Source organism: Rattus norvegicus, chromosome 1, assembly GCF_036323735.1.
Source record: "Rattus norvegicus strain BN/NHsdMcwi chromosome 1, GRCr8, whole genome shotgun sequence".
Classification (NCBI taxonomy): Eukaryota; Metazoa; Chordata; class Mammalia; order Rodentia; family Muridae; genus Rattus; species Rattus norvegicus.
In genome coordinates, this window is record NC_086019.1 from 268,564,106 (window position 1) to 268,584,671 (window position 20,566).

At 46.5% G+C, this 20,566-nt stretch overlaps 2 long non-coding RNA genes and 1 other non-coding gene across 3 annotated transcripts in view; 1 reads left to right on the plus strand and 2 right to left on the minus strand.

The window, feature by feature from the left end:
• LOC120100068 (uncharacterized) overlaps positions 1 to 20,566 on the plus strand; it is a 54,676-nt gene that overhangs the window by 17,828 nt on the left and 16,282 nt on the right. The gene's annotated exons all lie outside the window — the stretch shown is intronic.
• The window catches only part of Emx2os (Emx2 opposite strand/antisense RNA), a 57,171-nt gene that overhangs the window by 8,387 nt on the left and 28,218 nt on the right, over positions 1 to 20,566 (minus strand). The window lies entirely within an intron of this gene.
• LOC134485266 (uncharacterized) lies at positions 3,666 to 14,461 on the minus strand. Its single transcript, XR_010063327.1, has 2 exons — positions 10,628 to 14,461; positions 3,666 to 9,991 (listed from the first exon to the last, which is right to left on the minus strand). It is a non-coding gene; the product is annotated as an uncharacterized LOC134485266 (long non-coding RNA).

Genomic DNA, 20,566 nt, shown 5'->3' on the forward strand with positions numbered 1-20,566 from the left:
AGTGCTAGCCCAGGCCCCAGCTTGTGTCCTCAGCCTTCTAAAGCATCCTGCTCCTCCTCCAGTGTGCTCTGGCACACCGGCACACCTGGCCTTCCTTCTGTCTATCTTTCCTACTCTGGAGAGAACTTAGGCATGTCACCGGTGACAGTAAAATCCGATGACAGGCTAAGAACTCCTAAATCTTCCAAATTACTACCTAAGCTTCCTCTAGCTCTGTTTCTTGACATGCCCAAACCCAACCTCCCTGGGATCCAGACACAATTGTATACAACCCATTGTCTGCACCTCCAGCTGCTTCTGGGGCTCCAGGGTCCTCCTGTGGCACCTTCCCAGAGTGGGTGGAGCTAAGGAATGGGCTCAGGGAGGGAGGGTGAGGACTGACCTGGAAATCTCCCAAGCCCAATTGAAGGTACCTTTACTTTCCAGTTGGAAAACCAGCCTATCGGTGCAGAACTGCAGTGAACATTCCACAGTCTCCAAGAGGGGACTGCCAGGAGCTGAAGGGAGCTAACTTCTTTTCTGAGTATCTATGAACTCTGAGGGGAAGTTTGGCATCTGTCCCCAAGTTCTAGTTGAACACAGCACTTGTAATCATGGTGTCAGCTCTGCCAGAGAAGGGGGCATCAGGGGAACTTCTCAGCTTAATGAAGGCCCAATATCCTGACTGGTTGCATCACCAGGGTTTGCCAAGAGCTGTGTCAGTCCATAATGATGGTCCCTCATTTGCCCTCAGTGGAAAAGCTAGCACCTGTCCCCTTTCTTTTTGTATTTTAATAAAAGCCTTTTAGTTCACGTGGGGAGAAGCTCAGCCTGTAAAGCACTCATTTCTCATTTAAGAGTCAACATGTCAAGTCTCTTTCCCGGTTCCTTTCTTTTTTTTTTTTTTTTTTTGGTTCTTTTTTTCGGAGCTGGGGAGGGAACCCAGGGCCTTGCGCTTCCTAGGTAAGCGCTCTACCACTGAGCTAAATCCCCAGCCCCTCCCGGTTCCTTTAAATACACAGCAAAGTAAGAAAAGCAAATCAGGCAGAATATGGATGGATGGTAGGAGCAGTTCAGATGCTATTGAGCTTTTCTTTGCCCCTCCTGACACAGTCTTTGAAAAAAATTATCACATTTAGTATGTATGCATGTATGCAATGCACATCTGTGGTGTGTGTGTGTGGTGTGTGTGGTGTGTGTGGTGTGTGTGTGTGTGTGTGTGTGTGTGCACTTGCATGTTCAAGTGTGTGCAGGGAAACAGACAGCCACTCAGATGAGAACCCTATGGGACACACTATATAAGGACCATTTACGAAGGCCTGGACAGGGCACAGGAATTCCCAAGATGTTGATGGGTGTGTAGAGCTGGTAACTCATTGTGGGGTTCTTTCGACTGACCCCTGGGCCTGAGGGTTACCTGAATCTGTAAGGAAACTGATAAAAGGAGAGGTGGCCTCGGGAGAAGCTTTGACTTTCAGTGGGCAGGTGGGTGGAGTAAGTCTGCGATGGCTGTGAAGAACAAGACAGAGGAAGAATAACCCAAACTCACCCCTCTGCCCTGTGTCCTCTGCCCTGGCCTCCACTGATCAGACTAGACAGGAACTTATAATGTGGTTCATGGGGAGAAGGAATCTTCAATATGTCATTCAGGGAGAGGAAGGAGCCTCTAATGTGGTCTACAAAGGGAGGGATGCAGCCTACAGTGTACAGAGGCCAGCCTCACTGGACAGAGAGACAATGAGAAGGGTCAAAACTGGATCGAAGCTGGTGCGATGGGCCAGATGGGTGCAGTCTAATCATTTCCTTTTGAAGGTTGGGACAGGAGGGCTTAAGAGGGGCTGGTTGACATCTGAGCTGCTATTCCAGCCAACCTGCACTCTGACTGGTTCCCTTGTTCTCTTGACACTGTAGCTGTTTCGGGGTGGGGCCAAGTAGCAGGACTGTAGGCTGTGCTCTGGAAGTAGAAAGTAGGACCCCAGTCCTCTCCTTTCCTCTCCCCTCCCCTCCCCTCCCCTCCCCTCCCCTCCCCTCCGCTCCCCTCTCCTCCCCTCCCCTCCCCTCCCCTCCGCTCCCCTCCCCTCCCCTCCCCTCCGCTTCCCTCCCCTCCCCTCCCCTCTCCTCCCCTCCCCTCCTCTCTCCTCCCCTCCCCTCTGCTCCCCTCCCCTCTCCTCCCCTCTCTCCTCTCCTCTCCTCTCCTCTCCTCTTCTCTTCTCTTCTCTTCTCTTCTCTTCTCTTCTCTTCTCTTCTCTTCTCTTCTCTCTCCTTTGGTCCTATCAGCAGAGCAGGTTTTATCTGCCACAAGCACTGACATAATAGATTGCCTCACCATAGGCTTCCCACATAGACTAGAAACTACAACTGTGTGAGCTGGAAGAAACCTTTTCTCATTATAAGCTAATTCTATTCATTTTTTTTTTTTTTGCTACACTCATGATAAGCTGACTGATCCAATTATCTTGTATTGTGATTATTACTGTACAGTTCTTAGGAATTTCATCTAGCTCAGGTGATAAGATTTTGGGGACAGAGATTGTTTTTGTGAGAGTTCTCCGTGCTCTATGCCCCTCCATTACATAACATGAATATATGTATGTATGTATGTATGTATGTATGTATGTACATGTACCAGTGAGGTAATGTTATAATTCCAGATCTGAACCACCAGATCCCAGTGACTTTACACAATGAATGCATTCACTTGTTCACACTACCCAGCTGTTTTGATCCATTTTCTGTTGCTATAATGAATACCTGAGACTGATAGTGATGGGAAGGGTTTGGTTTTGCTTAGTTCCAGAGGCCAGGCATCCAGCCTTAGTCTGGCTTCTGGGGAGGTTGAGGGACAGGATGGGCGAACAGAGGAGAACATAAGGCAAAAGAGGGGGAAAACAAAGGACTGGAATGTTAAGAATCAGCTAGTTAACCATCCCCACTCTGTACAGTCGACCTGCCCCTGACTTCGAGAATGGTCCAGGCCTTTCTGAAGGATTGATTGCCTCCCAGCAACTCCACAATGTCAAAGCCTAAAAAGATATCCTGGGTCTATCCTGTCAATGTCCTAACTCTCAGGCCTTGTACAGTGAGAACAGAAGGGTGAGATGGGCCTGGTAGATTGAGGTGCACTTGTGTTAAAGTTTGGCCAGTTGCCATGTATTGTAATGCTAAATTCTGTATCCAAAGGTCTAGGCCTATGAGTGAAGTCTCAGGCTTACAAGCTTTTGTTGTGCAAACCTTGTTCCTTGATTTAAAACTATTGGCTAAGTAAAATGGACTACAGACAATTACTGGGGGAGATTAGAGGTAGGTGGGATTAGAGGTAGGTGGGTTTTGAAATGATCTGGTTGGGGGTGAAGAGAGAGGAGTGAGAAGAGGCCAGGAGGAGAAGGAGGAAGAATGAGAGAAGAAAGCTGCTACGAGGGGAGAGAGACCATGAGTACATGGCTGGGAGAAAAAGCAAGTATCTGTGGTACACCACTGGGGAGAGGCCAGGCCAGCAGTTAGAAGAGTAGATTAGGGTTACCCCCAGTAGTTGTCAGAGACAAAATAAAATAACCATGGTATGAGCCTCATTTATTTGTAAGCTACTCAGGGATAAACTTAAAATGGCTCTACTAGAGACAGGACCTCTGAGTGTAAGAGTTTGTCAGGAGACCCCCACTCAATAAGGCCACAGAGGCAATAATCGCTGCAATCTGCAAGAGGTTTATTGTTCCAACATACATTGGGGTCCCACAGCATGCAGATAAGAGGAGACCCCGAGCTCACAAAACACACACTTTTTTATAAACTTTTGGCGGGGAATTCAGTGGTTGCCTGAGTTGGATGACTTGTGATTGGTTACCCTGAGCAACATTTAAAATTATTGGTCAACTCAAATGGGAAGGTTGTCTCCTACATTTGGCTCTGTCCTGCCCATCTTGTGGAATTTGTGGTATTTGCTGGCATTGTCTTTTTTTCCAAGTCACTTCCCTCTCTGTCCTCACCCTAGGCAGGGTGGTTCCTGGTTTAGGCCATTTCCTTATCTATCCTTCCCCTAGGCAGGGTGGTAGCCTGCTACTTCTGACAGGGTTCTCACTTGAGATAAGGCTGCCACAGCAACTACTGCACATGATGATAATTTGAGAGGTTAGTTAGGGTCTTTGAGCAAGAGGATGGGGTAGTTTAGCTCTAGGATCTCCTTGGGGGTCATTTTGTGGCCTCCTTGTTGGCTCTTTCAATAATTCAGATTCTGATACAATCTGCCAGGAAAGAGTGAAAGCATTCAGAGACCTGATTGTGAGTTCAGTGTCTCCTTACAGTAGAGAATTTGGGCACTAGCAAGATGAAAACAAGAGGCACCTGTATCTCCTTCCCTGGGGACAATGACTCCAACTTCCTGCCATCTTCCTCAGCCCCTTTAGCCTGCAGTCCCCCTTCATTGAGTTTGAAGTAAACACGCTAATCTATTCATTCGTTTTTATTTATTGAACGCATGTGTTGAGCTCTGCATTGTGATGTGACAGTTGAATACATGGATCACATGCTGTTCTCATGGGTATACAATGCCCAAGTTTGTAAAATTCAGCAGCCAGAAATAACAAAGAAACTTGCAGACACTTGGACATCATAGAGCACATCGCTGAATCATTCATGGGGCTGAAGAAGGAATTTCAAAAGAAGAGGAAACTGCACAGAACACAGGATTAGCTGTGCCAAAGGGGGTGATCGTAGCATGATATTAGAAAGGCTGATATTAGAAAAGAGGAACATTTCAAGCCACTAATTAGTGTTCTCACCATAGGAAACCAGAAAACAGCATACAGAGTCACTCCAAAGGAAAGCAGAATAAAAGAAACTACAACAGGAGTAGAAAACAATAAAACTGAAAAGGAAAAGTAACTTAACAGAAAGACAAAAAGAAAAAAGGAAGATAAAAAGATACATATCTACCAAAACTAAAAGATACATATCTAGCAAGACTGACACAAGCTAAGAGAGGAAAACACAGGGGGTTGGACAAATGCCTCAGGGAATAATAGTGCTTACTGCTCTTCCAGAGGACTAGTGTTCAAGTCCTAGCACATGCCAGATAGCTAACCACCCATAACTCCAATTCTGGGGGACCCATCGTCCTCTTCAGGACTCATTGCACACTCATGCACACATGGCATACCCTCACAGTGACTTAACCACAAAAAGCGTGAATAAAAATAAAAATAAATCTAAAGATAAAACCATGAAAATACACAGGAATAGTATCAGAAACAAAGCAAAAAGCTGTCAGTATGGACTGATCTTGTACATAAAAAGATAGTAAGCAGGGGTCTGGAGAGAAGGCTCAGAGATTAAGAACACTGGCTGTTCTTCCAGAGGTCCTGAGTTCAATTCCCAGCATCCACATGGGGTGGCTCACAACCATCTGTAATGAGATCTGGTTCCCGCTTCTGGCTAGCAGACATACATTCAGGCAGAATGCTGTATACATAATAAATAAATCATAAAACAAAAATAAGCAGTGACTTTATGTCCATAACTTTAACTTTGTAAAAGAAATGGGTAGATTCTTCTAGTACTGCTTTAGAAACCTCCACATCTGCCTTTGGCTTCCCTCTAGATACAGTGTAACTCTTTAGTCTCCAAGTTCCTGGCTCCTTCCAGGCATTGTAACAATTGTATTACATAATGACAACTCTCCAGTCAAGTCTCAGTTTGGAGAAAAGGGTCCCTCTTAACCATCAACACCAAGGTCGCTTCGAGTGATGGAGAACAAGGTGGGGTTCTCTGAACACAGATATAACCTTTCTCACCTTTCTGAGGATATGAAAAGCTGCCAGCAAAATTTCAAAGTTCATTCTGAAGCCCCAAGTCAGTCCTTAAATATTTAATATAACAGCAGAAAAATTACTTAAAATTATATGTGTAGTGTACACGTGCACAAACGTTTGTGAATGAGTCTCATTACAGATGGTCATGTGGTATTGTGGATAACAATATTTTTTGATTCCTTCCTACCTTATTTTTTATAGTGTTTATTAATTCTTTGAGAATTTCATACAATGTAATTTGATCATATTTGTCTCCTTTCTTCCACTTAGTTTTTGAGATAAGGTCTCCAATGGAACCAGGAGCTCACTAATTGGCTGAACTTGCCAGCCAGTCACCACCCTTTTATGCTGGAGTGACAGATGTGCACAACCATGCAAGCCTGTTTGCATGGATTCTGGGATCTGAACTCAGGTACTCACGCTTGCACAGCAAACACTTTTCGATTGAGCCATCTCCCAGGGACAAGAAAATCCACTTTTTTTTTTTTAAAGAGTGGTTGACTTCTTAGCAATGGTTTTATTCTCATGTGTCTTTGGCCCAAGGACCCCTAGGTCATTTTCTCAGTGCTTGCTCCCAGATTTAGAAACTTCCATGGTCTTCCCTATACTTCTTATACCAGTAGTAGCATGTTGGACTAGTGTCAGCAGCAGACACCTATTCTTAACAAGCACAGCAAAAGCAAAAGGTATGGTGGTTCCTGCCACTTGTAACCCAAGGCCTAGAGGGACTGCCAAGATTTCAGGACCAGCATAGGTTACATTATGGGACTCTGCCCCTCCCCCCAAATCAAACCATTGCACAGGACCTTAAAGAAAACCGGTCTGTCTGTGGCAGTTCCCTCGTTGTGCAATAGACTAGTGAACTGAAAGCTCCTTTGCATACATGAGTCCGGAGACAGGACCTTAGTTAGCTGCCTAACCTCCACACTCAGAATCACAGAGTGCCCTGGAGAGACACCCACATGTGGGTATGAATGCTCTGGCCAGAGGTTAACCGTGGGTGTTATTTTTCAGAAACTGTTTCTTTGAGTCAGTGTCTCCACTGATTCAGCTAGACTGCGTGGCTATCAAACCCCAGATAGCCTGTCTCTCCCTCCCCTGCCCTGGAATTGTAAGCATGCACCACCCTGCCTGGCTTTTTCTTTCTTTTTTTAAAAAATGTAAGTTCTCTGTTCTATGGAATCAAACCAAGGTCCCCATGCTTACACAGTGAGCTGGCTAATTTTGTCAACTTGACACCGGCTAGAGTCACTTAAGAGAAAAGCATCTCAAATGAGAGAATGCCCCCATAGATCAGGCTGTAGGCAAGTCTGTGGGGCAGTTTCTTAATTAATGATTGGTCGGAGAGGGCCCATACCATTGAAGGTAGCACTATCCCTGGGCTGGTGGTCCTGGGTTCTATAAAAAAGCAGGCTGAGCAAGCCATGGGGAGCAAGCCATCAAGCAGCACTCCTCCATGACCTCTGCATCAGCTCCTGCCTCCAGGTTCCTGTGCAGTTTGAGTTCCTGACTTGGCTTCCCTAAGTGAGCTGATTTAGGATTTCTAAGCCAAACAAGCCCTTTCCTCCCCAGCTTGCTTTTTGTCATGGTGTTTCATCACAGCAACCACAACCCTAACTAGAAGCACAGCAAGCATTTGGCCGACTGGCCATCTCCCTGTCACTTATATGCTTAGTTCCAAAGCAAAGCCTCTTGTTTTCTTCAAGTCTTTGGTTGAAAGCCACCTTCTTCACGAAGCTGACTCGGAAAAGCGCATTGCAACTTGCTTTGCTTTTTCACCCGCTCGCTATTTCCAGCTCCCCTGTCATGTATTACGTCTGATTTTTTTTTCACCCGCTGCTCATTTTGCATAACCACGACGCAAGAGAACAGGATTCTGTCTGTTTTGTTCAGCGATGAATCCCAAGAGTCCAGAACTATGACGCATGCGCAATTTCTTTTCAATAAATATTTCTTGAGTGAATACGGGCCTCTTCCCTTGTGAATTAGCCAGGAGATCACGTCATACTAGGGCTTCCCAGAAGAGGGCAGCCGAGGAACGCCAGAGACTGCGGAGCGGCGGCGCTTTGAACTCAAGAGTCTCTCAATGGCTAGATAACAACGCTGGGAGGAGTGAACTCCCGCTCCACTTTCTTCTAAGGCAGGCTTTTCCCCCTAACAAAAGGGTTTGGTGTAGGAGGTCTCTGGGGAGCCGATAAGGCCCCTATCCATGGCACAGGAGGTTGTTTACCAAAATTCAGGTGTAAAAATTTGAGAAAAGGTTGAATAGAAACAAGGTCAGGCAGTCTCCCACAGTGGGAGAAGAGGGTGGAGAAGGCCAGCGGAGAGGATCTGTGTCACTCCTCCAAAGGACAGAAAGTGTAGCCTGCTGGCTACTATCTGGGGAAAGAACTTAGTCCCTAGCGCATCTCGAAGTATAAAGTCTCTAGTCTTATTCTAGTCAGATTCCAGCAGATGACATTACAAGAACCAGGCCAACACCCACCCCACGTCAGTAAGCCTTCTTTCTGGGTGTTTCTGTTACCCCTTCAATCAGGGAATTGAGTTGCAGCAGTAACAAAACCTTCAAAAGCCAAGTTCAAGGTGAAGCCACCTTAAGTCAAATTCAGCATTCGAGTGTGTCTGTTTGGAGGTTGGGGTGGGGCTTCAAGGTATGCCTTGCTAGAGCATCTGAGTCTGTTGACCCAGAACTGGCCAATCAGTTGGCCAGACTATTACCACTTGGATGATGTGATGATCGACTCCCGCAAGGCTTATCAGTGGCATTTTCCTCTGAATTTTCAGATTGAATGACTCTGAAAGCAATAGTTCTCAACCTGTAGGTCAAGACCTCTTTGGTAAACCTCTATTTCCCAAAATATTTACACTGTGATTCATGAAGGTAGAAAGATAATTTTACAATGGGGGGGGGCACCATAACATGAGGATCTGTATTAAAGGTTGAAGCATTAGGTAGATTGAGAATCACTGTTTAAAGGTGACATGAGAGAGGTTACCCCTCACCAAAAGACCCGACCGTCCCTGCGGTTCACTCTCAGTCATGTGATAGGCGGTATCTACTGAGAGGAGTCACTATGTGCTCAGACAACACTGTTCACATAAGGATGAGCTAAGGTTACAGAGCAAGGCCCTGTCTCTAGATAAATACATGAATAGACAAGCAACTGAGAACAGGTGATCAAAGCACTGAGTGTGACCATTCTTGGTTTTTGTAAGTCACCTCATGTTGCATCTTCAGACTCTCCTGCTGGGTCTAGTGAATAGCCAGGCCACTTATGCCTTCATTTCTCACCGTGTCTTCCGAATCTGGTGCCATCGGCCCTTACAGGCCACTGTTGGCCTCTAGCTCAAACACTCCATGGCCTCTTGTGGCTAGTGTCAACTATCCAGGTGCTCAGTCTTGTTCTTGCTTTTCCTTACTCTCAGCAGGTCACCAACAAACGTTGAAAATCTTCCTGGGGCTTAACATTCTCTGGAGATATCCCCCCTGTCCTCTGTCCACTGAAGGTGTGATGGTTTTAACCAGCACGATGAGCTGAGATGGGACAGTTGCTGGAACCTGCTCTCCCTGAAGTGGGATTGGTCCTCTATGAAGTGGGATTGGTCCTAGAGGACCCCAGAGCCAGGATCCTGGCCACCTTGAGACACTAGATGTTGGTTTTGCCCTTTGACTTGGAAGCTTGCCTCAGTGAGCTCCAGACCACTCTGCATGACTGGAGCAGAGCTGCCCTCTGTGGCCATTGCTATCGCTTGATAGTTATGGAGACAGCCTGTAATCATGAATGGGCCATGTTTTATAAACATATAGAGGCTCAAACCTGGCTTCACCTACCTGGGTGGAACAAGATGGGGGGGGGGTGTTTGGGTTGTCTTGGAGCAGTCATCCCTGGGACTCTGGAGGGGGCCAAGGTCAGGCCCACAGAGCTGGAGCAAAATGTCATCAAGGAGGAAGGATCTTTTAAGTCTGAGATGAGACCATGGGAGATATGTCTCCTGTGTAGGTGTTCTGGCACAGCTTTGGGGCTTTTGAACACGGTAGTGTGCTTGGGAGCACCAGAGACTCATCCGCCATTTTTTCCTCATCTGTAGTTTCTTGAAGGCCCTTCCTTTGTTCAGAGTTCTGCTGTCAGACTGCCGAGGTTTGTGTTCTAGCTCTGTTGTGAGCCACGTGGGTCTGCCCAGATCTATCTTTGCCTCAGAATCCTCATCTATGAATGGGAACAAGATTCTCTGTTTTTTTTGTTTGTTTTGTTTTGTTAGTTTGTTTGTTTTTCTGAGCATTGACCAAAGGCTCAGTATCATGCTAGGATACCAGGGAATGCTTCACTGGATAGAACTGGTTCCCCAACACCCTCCCTGCCCAGAAAATGGGTACTTTGTTATTTCTCTTAATTAGTGTGTTAAAATGTTATGTGTTAAATAAGAGCAGAACACAGATGCAGACCTGTGCTTAGGAAGAACAACATTTGAGGGGCGTGACTATGTGAAAAGTCAAGTTCAGGGTAATCTATGATAGGCACCAGCAGGCAACACCCTCCTCAACAAGGTGGCAGGTAAGAGGCACCAGGAAGGAGATCCAGGGAAGGAGTCTGGTTTCCGGTGCTGAGGAAGGCAATTCCTGTATTGCCTCTGTAGTCACTTCTTACCAGGAGAGTGTTTCTGCCTTTCCCCCTTCGTTTTAAGCACACATTACCTTTTCAATTAAAAACAAACAATAATCCAATTATCCAACTCTCTTTCAACCGGTGGTAGTTTGTTATTTGGGGGAAATCCAAAATTTAAAGGGAGAACATAAAAATCAGGTGCTAGTCGATTGCTGGGTGGTGGAAGATCAGGGCTCCTACCTGCGAAATGGGTTGCTCCTTAGTTCAGTTCCCCTGTGTCAACATCTAAGCACCTGTCAGAATTTACTCAGGCATTGGGGGAAACAAAAGAGGGGCCATGAGTTAGGTGATACACAATGCTGAATGAAGGAAGTCTCTCTCTCTCTGTCTCTCTCTCTCTCTGTCTCTCTGTCTCTCTGTCTCTCTGTCTCTCTCTCTCTCTCTCACACACACACACACACACACACACACACACACACACACTCACTCACTGCCCAATAGTGCAAAGCCTTCATATACACAACTAATAGTCAGAACACTTCATTATATCCATAGCACTAACCAAAGAGCTACACACACACACACACACACACACACACACACACACACACAATGTGAAGAGCTTCTTTTTAGATACCCAATTATCAGCACTTCATACTCCCATACCAACAACCACTCCTAACACCCCAACGACCACAGCATTTCACAAACATTCATGCATACTTTCTCAAGCCAAACCCTTCAACATTCCCCCAAGCCCCCCTCCGCAAACCATCTCATTCATGAACCCCAACCATGACCACAACTCTCTGTGTGACACCCTTCAAAACCCCTGTCCCCAAGCTCCTGGATTTGCTTGCTGCTGCAGCAGATACTTGAACACAGACATTAGCGGGACTTTCTTTTCAGATTAATGAGCAGAAAAAGATTGGAAGAGGGAGGGGGGGGCGAGAATGGCGGGAGAGAGCAATTACACCCAAATCTTTTCTCTGTTGATTAGGGATTCCTTCTCCAGCCTGCTTTGGCTCTGGCTAAATCTTTTTCTAATGAGATGTGGCTTATCCAGATCAGGGCGCTGAGAAAAAAGTTGCAATTAACTTTAAGAAGAAAAGGAGTGAGTGAGAAAGAGAAAGGAGTGTGTTAGGGGAGTCTGGGTGAGGAAGCTGGTGGGGGTGGGGGCAGGAACTCATAGGTGGGCGTGGCTGGGCATGCCCATCACAGTGAGGAAGCAAGGAGCCACCCCCACCCCATCCCCCGCAGGGATGCCTGGCATGCCCATCACAGAGCAGGCTCTTAGGCAGAAGATGGAGGAGCCCTGGCTGGCCTCACTGAGAGCCTATAATTTGCACTTTGGATTCCAGTGCTTAGGGAGAAGCCTATGAAGTGTCCGACAGCCTGAATCAGGTATCTTGGCTACTTCCAGTTCAAGTCAAATGAAAAGACACAGGTCCTTATATCCGGTTCAATCAAGTTCTTGTCTTAGGAGCTAGTAGGAGACAGCTGTCCACTAGTAGCCAGGAGCCACCATAACAAAGTGGGCTTCAGACATAAGAACTGAACTTCAGGGTCTCCCTGGGCTGCCTCACTCTATGTACATGAGAATGGGGTCCAGAGCCACTTAGAAGGTCCTAGAAGAGGAACTGGAGAGATGCTTCTGCTTTGAGATCACATACTGCTCTTGCAAAGGACCTGACCTTGGTTCCCAGCACCCATGTTAGGAGTCTCACAGCCATCTGAAATCCCAGCTCCAGGGAAAGCTGAGTCCTTGGTCCTCAGCAGGCACCTGGTCTCAGGTGGACATTTCTACACACACCATATACTTAAGTTAAAAGACATATCTTAAAAAGGGAGTAGAGGAGAGCTATGGTGTAAAGAGGCACCATACTTACGAGAGAGGCATGCTGGGTGAATACCCTCTACCTGGCTCTGTCTTGTATGGCCAAGCTGAAGCTGTAGACTAGTAGTTGCTTCTCTCTGGGGCCCACTGTTGTCACCTGTTAAGGAAACTAAAAGAAGGGGTGCTGAACTCCAGGGCCTTTGCCCTCCCTGGATCCAATAAAATGCACAGACATCGAGTCACCATGTCTCTGAACCCCGAGACTCTCACTCTCGGACTTGGGCATCCACGGATCACTTGTAGCTTCATACAAGATTATCCATGGGAAGGTTAGGCTTTCGCCCTGCCATAGTGATTAATATCCAGCAAGGCCTGTGGACATCTAACCTGGCATTTGCGATGGGGGTCTCTGGCTAGCAACTTGACATCTATGTGCCAGCCGGGCAGAAGACTTTGGGTATGAGCCATCTGGAATTAGACCAGGAAGAGCTGGGTGGGTGGAAGGGCAGTAGAGGGTGTGGTTCCCATTTTCTTTGTCTTCCACATTCACATGTAGCTGTGTGAATATCATGAAAGGCCACATTCCTTTATTCTGACCATGTCATACGGTCTTACCTATCCTACGGACTTCCCTGAGTGAACCGGGGGGTTTCAGGCACGAAGCTGTTGGCTCCAAGGGAAAAGGGAAGCTGGATCTCTCTGCCTCTTGCCTTATTTGAGCAGCTTGCTTGCTGCCCAAAGAGAAGGAGCCTCTGCATGTGAGAGGCCACCCTGAACGTCTTCCTTGAAGGAATGGTCTGGTGATTCTCTCACCAAAGAAGCCAAGGAGATGAGCCTCTGCTGGAGGGCAGATCGACTAGGTCCATCTTTCCTGTACCTAATTTCCAGAGAGGTCACTTTGAGGGCTTAGGAACCTTTCCAGGGTAGCTACTATGGTCCTAGTCAATTCTTTACCCTGTCCCCTCCTTCTACCCTCTTAGCTGCTGGGGACAGTCTGGGTCTTCTCAACTCTCTGTCTGTCTCTGCCTGTTGCTAACAGAATAAGCATATGTGCTAGAAATCCTAGCAACAGTGCTAAGCTAGAAATTCCTCTTAAACATATAGTAAGGTCAGATGAAGGGAAAAAAATAGAAAACAAAACACAAAACCCTGAAAACCGAAATTGGACACAGAAGGGCAGATGTAGTCTGAACAGGAAGTGCTGGCCCTAGGCTAAATGAAACAGCTGTCACTATTGTTCTGGTCCCAGAACTGCCTTTGCAAACTCCATGCGTGCTGGGCTCAGAAAGCAGATGTTAATAATTACAGCACATGAAACCAAGGGCACAGGATTAGGAAAGTGACGAAAAAGAAATGGTACCAGTAGATTTATAGCTGGCGCAGGCAGATCTGCTCAGGTCAGTAGGGGAGGGGGGATCAGCCTGCATACGGAGACCCCATTCGTTTTCCTATACGATATTGCCTCCTGGCTTCTCCGATCACCCTAGAATGGAGAACTGGTTAGATTATTTAATGGTGGTAGGTTAGAGAGGCTGCTCCTAGCTGCCTTTCCAGGAATCCCATGCTTACGGGGTCATATCCAAATGCCTCTGACTGTAGGATCCTAGCTAATAAGATCCCCAATACTGGAGATATCACGGTAGGTGAAAGCTCTCTGGCTTTATAGACACAAGGACGTGAGTTCAAATCCCCGAACTCACATTAAAAAAAATTGAAGCACAGTGGTGGGTGTCTATAATCCTGGTGTTGGGGGATGAACAGATAGGCAGATTCTGGGGGGCTTATTTGGCCAGCCAGTTTAGTCCAAACAATGAATTCTAGTGTCAGTGAGAGACCCTGTCTCAAAAAATAGAGTGCCAGGGGAAGAGACTTGATTTTGAGCTCTGACCTGCACTCATATATACACAGGCCAAGTGCCCCCACACGTGTGCACACAATGTGCAGAAAACTTCCAGGGCCAAACCAGGTCTCTGAACAGTCAAACAGCTAGAGGGATGGTTGATCTGCAGAAACCTTTGAGGACACAAAGCTAAGAAGCCATCCTCAGAGCTTGCATTGTTATCAGCAAGTTTACGTTTAAAATTCAGGAGCTCCATGGAGCTGGGGTGGATTCCCAGTGACAGGTTAGCCAGCTCCTTGTGCTTCCAGAAGGATGTAAAGACCTCTGCATAAAGCCTTGGCTTTTTGCAACTCCCTTGGCTAATTACATAAGTAGAATGAGAGTTTCCACACAGTTGCTGAAGGTGTCCCCCCAACCCCACCCCCGCCCCTGTGCTTTTTCATTGTGCAGCCAAACAAAAGAGCTCACATCCAAAACAAAAACAAAACAAACAAACAACCCCCACCCCCCCAAGTCCAAAACACTCCAACTTCCCATTATTCCACCGCCCATCAGAAGGGTCGCCTCTCGGAAAGCTTCGAAAGAAGGTAAAAAGGCATGTGTTTGCCATCTTTCTGCCTGATATGGAAACCATATGCTGAAATACACTAGCAAACACACTTAATATAACACTCTCTTTTATTAAATGTGGTTTTATAAACGCTCTCCCCAGCCAGGGCACCTTTGTCGTGCTGGAGGCTGGAACTTGGCAAAATAGTCTTCCCACTGTTACATCTATAGATACACATTTTTTGAAAATGAGTCTCGGACCCTCGGAAAATAGGCTGGTTCTGATTATTACTGTGAGAGGGAAGGGGCACAGGAGGGCATCTTTTTTCCCCTCTGATAAATTAAAAGGACTGTAACGGGTGCGTTCTGTAACCTGTAAAAGGGCAGAGCCATCTGTGATTCATTTAGCAGCTCCTTACAGAAGATTTATTTGATTAATTCGGGCAGAAGAGGGAGAATATGGATTTTCCCCTCCTCAAAAGGCACAGACACCCTCACACATGCACACACGCACCCACCCATGGGCAGACATCTCAGGAATGAAAAATGACTAATCGGGTTATTGGAACTGGTGAATGCGGAGCCTCCGTGGTAAGGAGAGTGAGTCGCTGCCCTGCTGAAGGGAGGGCCCGTTTCTGAACAGTCCGCAGGCCCAGGCTGGTGCCACTGAGCACTCAGAGTAGAGAACACTGGGATGCTGGGTTGTTTTGAGGAAGCAGGATCACTTAGTGCCGGATCCTCCCCAAACCCCTAGGACAGGGTCATCGTAGGATCTCAAGGACCCCTCAAGGGAGGAACTAAACCTCTTTACAGACAGAGGCACTATACACATCCAGTCTGCCTTTGCTTCCAATTCTCTTTGCTTTTTCTATCCTTGCTGCCACCGAGATACATCACAGGTCCCTCTTGGCATTTTGTTTCTAGTGCTCATGTGTGTGCATGCACAGGTATGTTCACATGTCAGTGTGTGTGCATGCGTACATGTAGAGGCCAGAGATCAATTTCTGGTATTCTTCCCCAGGTGCTAGTCAATTTCTGGTATTCTTCCCCAGGTGCTAGTCCCCTTGTTTTTTTTTTTTCAGAGCTGGGGACCGAACCCAGGGCCTTGCGCTTCCTAGGCAAGCGCTCTACCACTGAGCTAAATCCCCAACCCCTAGTCCCCTTGTTTTTGAAGCAGAGTTTCTTCCTTGGCCTGGAACTCACCGGTTTGACTAGGCAAGCTGGCCAGCACACTCCAGGGATCGGTATGTCTTTGTCTCCTCTGCACTGGGATTCTAGGTACCCACCACCACACCTGACATTTTTTTTTAAATTTATTTAATACTTAATAATAATTCTTTGGTTTCCGGGCAAACATCCCCCTCCCCCCTCCTCTTCCTTATGGGTGTTCCCCTCCCCACCCTCCCCCTATTGCCGCCCTCCCCCCAACAGTCTAGTTCACTGGGGGTTCAGTCTTAGCAGGACCCAGGGCTTCCCCTTCCACTGGTGCTCTTACTAGGATATTCACTGCTACCTATGAGGTCAGAGTCCAGGGTCAGTCCATGTATAGTCTTTAGGTAGTGGCTTAGTCCCTGGAAGCTCTGGTTGCTTGGCATTGTTGTACATATGGGGTCTCGAGCCCCTTCAAGCTCTTCCAGTTCTTTCTCTGATTCCTTCAACGGGGGTCCTATTCTCAGTTCAGTGGTTTGCTGCTGGCATTCACCTCTGTATTTGCTGTATTCTGGCTGTGTCTCTCAGGAGCGATCTACATCCGGCTCCTGTCGCACACCTGACATTTTTACATACGTTTTAAGGCTCCAACCTAGGTCCTCACACTCACACATAAGTACTTTATTGGCTTATGAAAGCCTTATCTTTCATCGTTTTTAAAGACAGAGTTCACTTTCTCAGACTGTACTGATCTATCTAGGTGCATGGAAGCAGGTAACATGTTTTTGTCTCCTGGTGAATAACATGGTGTGATCACCTTACCCATGTTCGCTGCTTCATGGGCTGTGAGATTTGGTTCTGTGTTGACTAGCCTTTCATACTAACTTCTCATCTCTAGGATAGCTAGCCCCCTCTGTCCTGGCTGTCTCTGACTTCCATGTCATAAGTCTCACTCATACACTCCTCTAAAGTTGTACAGCCCACTGTTAGACCACTGTCATTGGTGGACAGGAACAGCTTCAAAATGGATTCTCAGAGAAGACAGGGAAAAGAACAAAGGCAAGTCAGAAAATCACAGGACATCTAAGACCAAGAGAACTTTGGGTAGTACTGTCAAGAGTGGCTGCGTTTGGGGAGATGGGGTACCCTGCTCCTTTGCACAGAGCAGACATGCCTAATTGATCCCAGATCAAAATCTACTTAACACAACCCTCTAGACAGCCTTAACTAATAAATCAGAGTCAGCATGTGAGTGCCTTCCAACTGAACGTTTCACTCTGGAGAATGGTAAATAGGAGCCCATAGGTAAGAAAACAGGTATAGACCAGCTAGGAGGCTAGATCCAAGCCTAGCCTCTCTGGCTTTCCCACCCAGTACCTTTCCTATTCATGCCAGCCAGGCTGGCCCAAGCCAGCCACAGAGGGTCACACATCTCTGTATTTCCTTGACTCTCTGCTTCTGAAGTAGAATCTCACTGACTTATAGACAGATAGAAGGTGCCTCCTGAGAGACTGCAGAGTATCAAATCAGGGTGGGGTGGAGTTTCCCTGGGGAAAGAACAACGGGGTTTTGTGAATGACGGACATTTTTCAAATTTCCAGGTCAAGAATTGCTTCTACAACCCCCTTCTTCTGGTTCCCTAGGCCTCTTCTCAGCCTAAGGTGGTTCTAGTGGGGCAGGGAGGGATTAATTCTCCAGCTCTATTGGACAAACATCTGATTAGCTGAAAACAACCTTTCCATAAAAGACTTGATCCAGGGCTCTGGCCCCAGGAACCGAGGGTGGGTCTGAAGCATCATGCTGTATTTTGATGGGAGGCCATCATAGCTTGATAAAGACTGGTTAGTAAGTCTGTTTGTTGAATCTGGGAGAAGAGTTGGAGTCTAGACCTTGCCTTTCAGCCCCTGAATTGATTGCCCCAGCAGCCCCTCCTGTCTGTTTCTGCTGCTTTTTCCGAGTAGATGTGTGCACATGAGCAAGCGTTATACTTCAGGCTCCATCTGACCTCTTTGTTGTTTTTTGGGATATGGCTTCTTATTGGCCTGGAACTTGGGAACTTTCCATGGAGTGAGCCCAGAGATCGACCTATCCCTGCCTCCCCAGTGCTGGAATTACAAGTGTGTGTGAGCTCTGGAGATTCATTTTTAGACATTTACTTACCAGGATCTCTCCCTTCAATTTCTATTTCTGTGATTTCTGAGGAGCCCTGGAGAGATTCTTCAGTTCTGTTTATATTCTGGATTTTCATCTCATATTAAATGTTTACTAGGGCTGGAGAGATGGCTCAGTGGTTAAGAACACTGACTGCTCTTCCAAAAGTCCTGAGTTCAAATCCTAGCAACCACATGGTGGCTCACAACCATCTGTAATGGACACCTGATGCCCTCTTCTGGTGTGTCTGAAGATAGCAACAGTGTACTCACATACATGAAATAAATACATCTTTTTTTTTTTAAAAAAAGAAACGTTTACCAGCAAACTCTTACTAAAGTCCGCCACAGCCTCTTGAAAAAGGCATGAAGATGGTGCTGTTAGGGACCTGAGGAATGAAGCATTTATGAGCCTCAAATCAAATTCCTTAACAGGTTTCCATTAATCACATGCCATTTGTTGAATAAAGTCATTAATCTGTATTTCAAGAGAATGGTTTTCTGAAACATCATTCCTAATGTAGCTTATCCATACGGTGAAATGTTATTCATCCAGTAATGTATGGATACATTCTGTAATGGTTATGAGATCAGAAGAAGACAGACACATAAAGTCACATGTGTGCTTTTGCTTATATGGAATGTGTAGAATTGGTAATTCCATAGAGATAAAAAAAAAGTAGATTGGTGGTTGTGGGTTGATGAAAGGGGGTTAGGAGAGGGAATTGATCATTATAGGTAACTGACTTTCCCTTAAGGTGATGGATTGGCTGTGGTAAGGGTTGCATGCATCTGTGAATGTTAAAAACCACTGACTCTTACTTTGTGTTATGTTTTTTTCATTGCTGTGACAAAACTCCTGACAATATAAGGAAGGGAGGAGAGTTTGTCCGGCTCACTGTTTAAAGTGATACAGTCTGTCTCATAACTAACAGTCTTAAGGGATACAGTCTGTCACATAGCTCACAGTTTGAAGGGATACAGTCTGTCACTCAGGAAATACATGGGAAGGAATGAGGCCACTGCTCACATCTTCACAGTCAGAAAACAGAGACAAATGATGGCTCAGGCAGGCGGCTTCCTTCTTCCTCCTTTTCATCCAGTCTAGGATGCTAGCCCGTGGAATGGTGCTGCCCACCTATGGAGCCTTCCATCCCCAGTTAAACCTCTCTGGAACATCCTCACAGACACACCCAAAAGTATGTCTCCTAGAGAATCCAGACCCAGCCGAGTTGACAGTGAAGGTGGTGGCACAAACTTTAAGTGTCTAACTAATACAATATGTGAGTATCTCTGTGCAGCTATTTTAGGATGTGAGCCCCTACCTTTGCAGCAAGTGCAACTTTAGTAATAAGAGACCAAGGCACCATTGGAACTGAAGAGTGCTTATCCTACTCAGAGGCATTCTGGAGAGAAAAAACACAAAAAATATACCAGCAAACCAAACTCAGATTCCCTCTAGGTAAAGGAGAAAGGACTTCCTCTACCAAAGGGTTGTTGGGAGAAAAACTGAGATAAGGAATGATCAGCATTTAGAACCTGGCATGTCATAGGCCCTGGGGACAATGTGGTTGGAAATGGAAAGTCACTGGAGGTTACTCCCGAAGCTGTAACGTCTGCAGCTCACCTCCATTGGATCAGCTTAGGTCCTGGGTGATGACAAAAACATATTTGCACTTCTCCAAAAACGCCTTTATTCACACCTCCCACAGGGCTGTGGACATATTTATGTCAAATAATAGCACCATTATCCTCTTTGAATAACCTGAAGTGTTTTCAGTGGCTGGTGGCAGGGGAAATGACGTTCCCCTGATTCCAGTAAACCTTCCATAGGTGCTTTTAGAGATCGTAATGTTCATGTGTGATGGACATTGGGCAGAGTCAAGGGCTGACCCTGGATCTGAATCTGTCACCCACCCATGGTGTAACTTAAGGAAATTATCTCTTAGGACTTCCCTGTTGTCAGCTATGAAACAAGAAGACGGTGGTGGTAGTGGTGGTGGTGGTGGTGGTGGTGGTGATGGTGGTGGTGGTGGTGGTGGTGATGGTGATGGTGGGAAAAGCCTCCAAGCAAAGGGCGTTAACCTATGACAATGATGCCCTACTTATCTCCAGGTAAGTGAGCCAGACTAGGCATTCTGAAGGGTATCTCCTACACATCGGACTTGCTGCTTCTGTTCCAAGGATTGTGCATGAGAAGTTGACAGCACACCAGCTAGAGAGACAGCTTGCTATTCGTGCTACATAATTATTGATTCTCTATATGGGTCTGGGTCTCCAGCATCTCTCTTACCCCAAATTTGCCTGCACCGATGGATGAACCCTGGCTTGGAAACAATGCTTTTGGAGATGTGCTCCAGTTAGTATGTGATCATTTAGAATAGCCTTTCTCAGGACAGGAAAATGTGGAAACAGAGACATAGAAAGGAAAACACTATGTGAAAATGAAGGCAGAGGTTAGACCCATGTTGTCATGAACCAAGGAACAACACCAACTGCCAGTACCTAGGAGAGAGATTTGCAACAGTCTCCTTCAGGGGCCTCCAGAAGGAACCAACCTAGGCCTTCTATCCAAGGAGTATCATCCAGGTCCTTACGATTGCTGAAGATTGTGTCATGCATTGTGATGGTTTGTAGCTGCTCGGCCCAGGGAA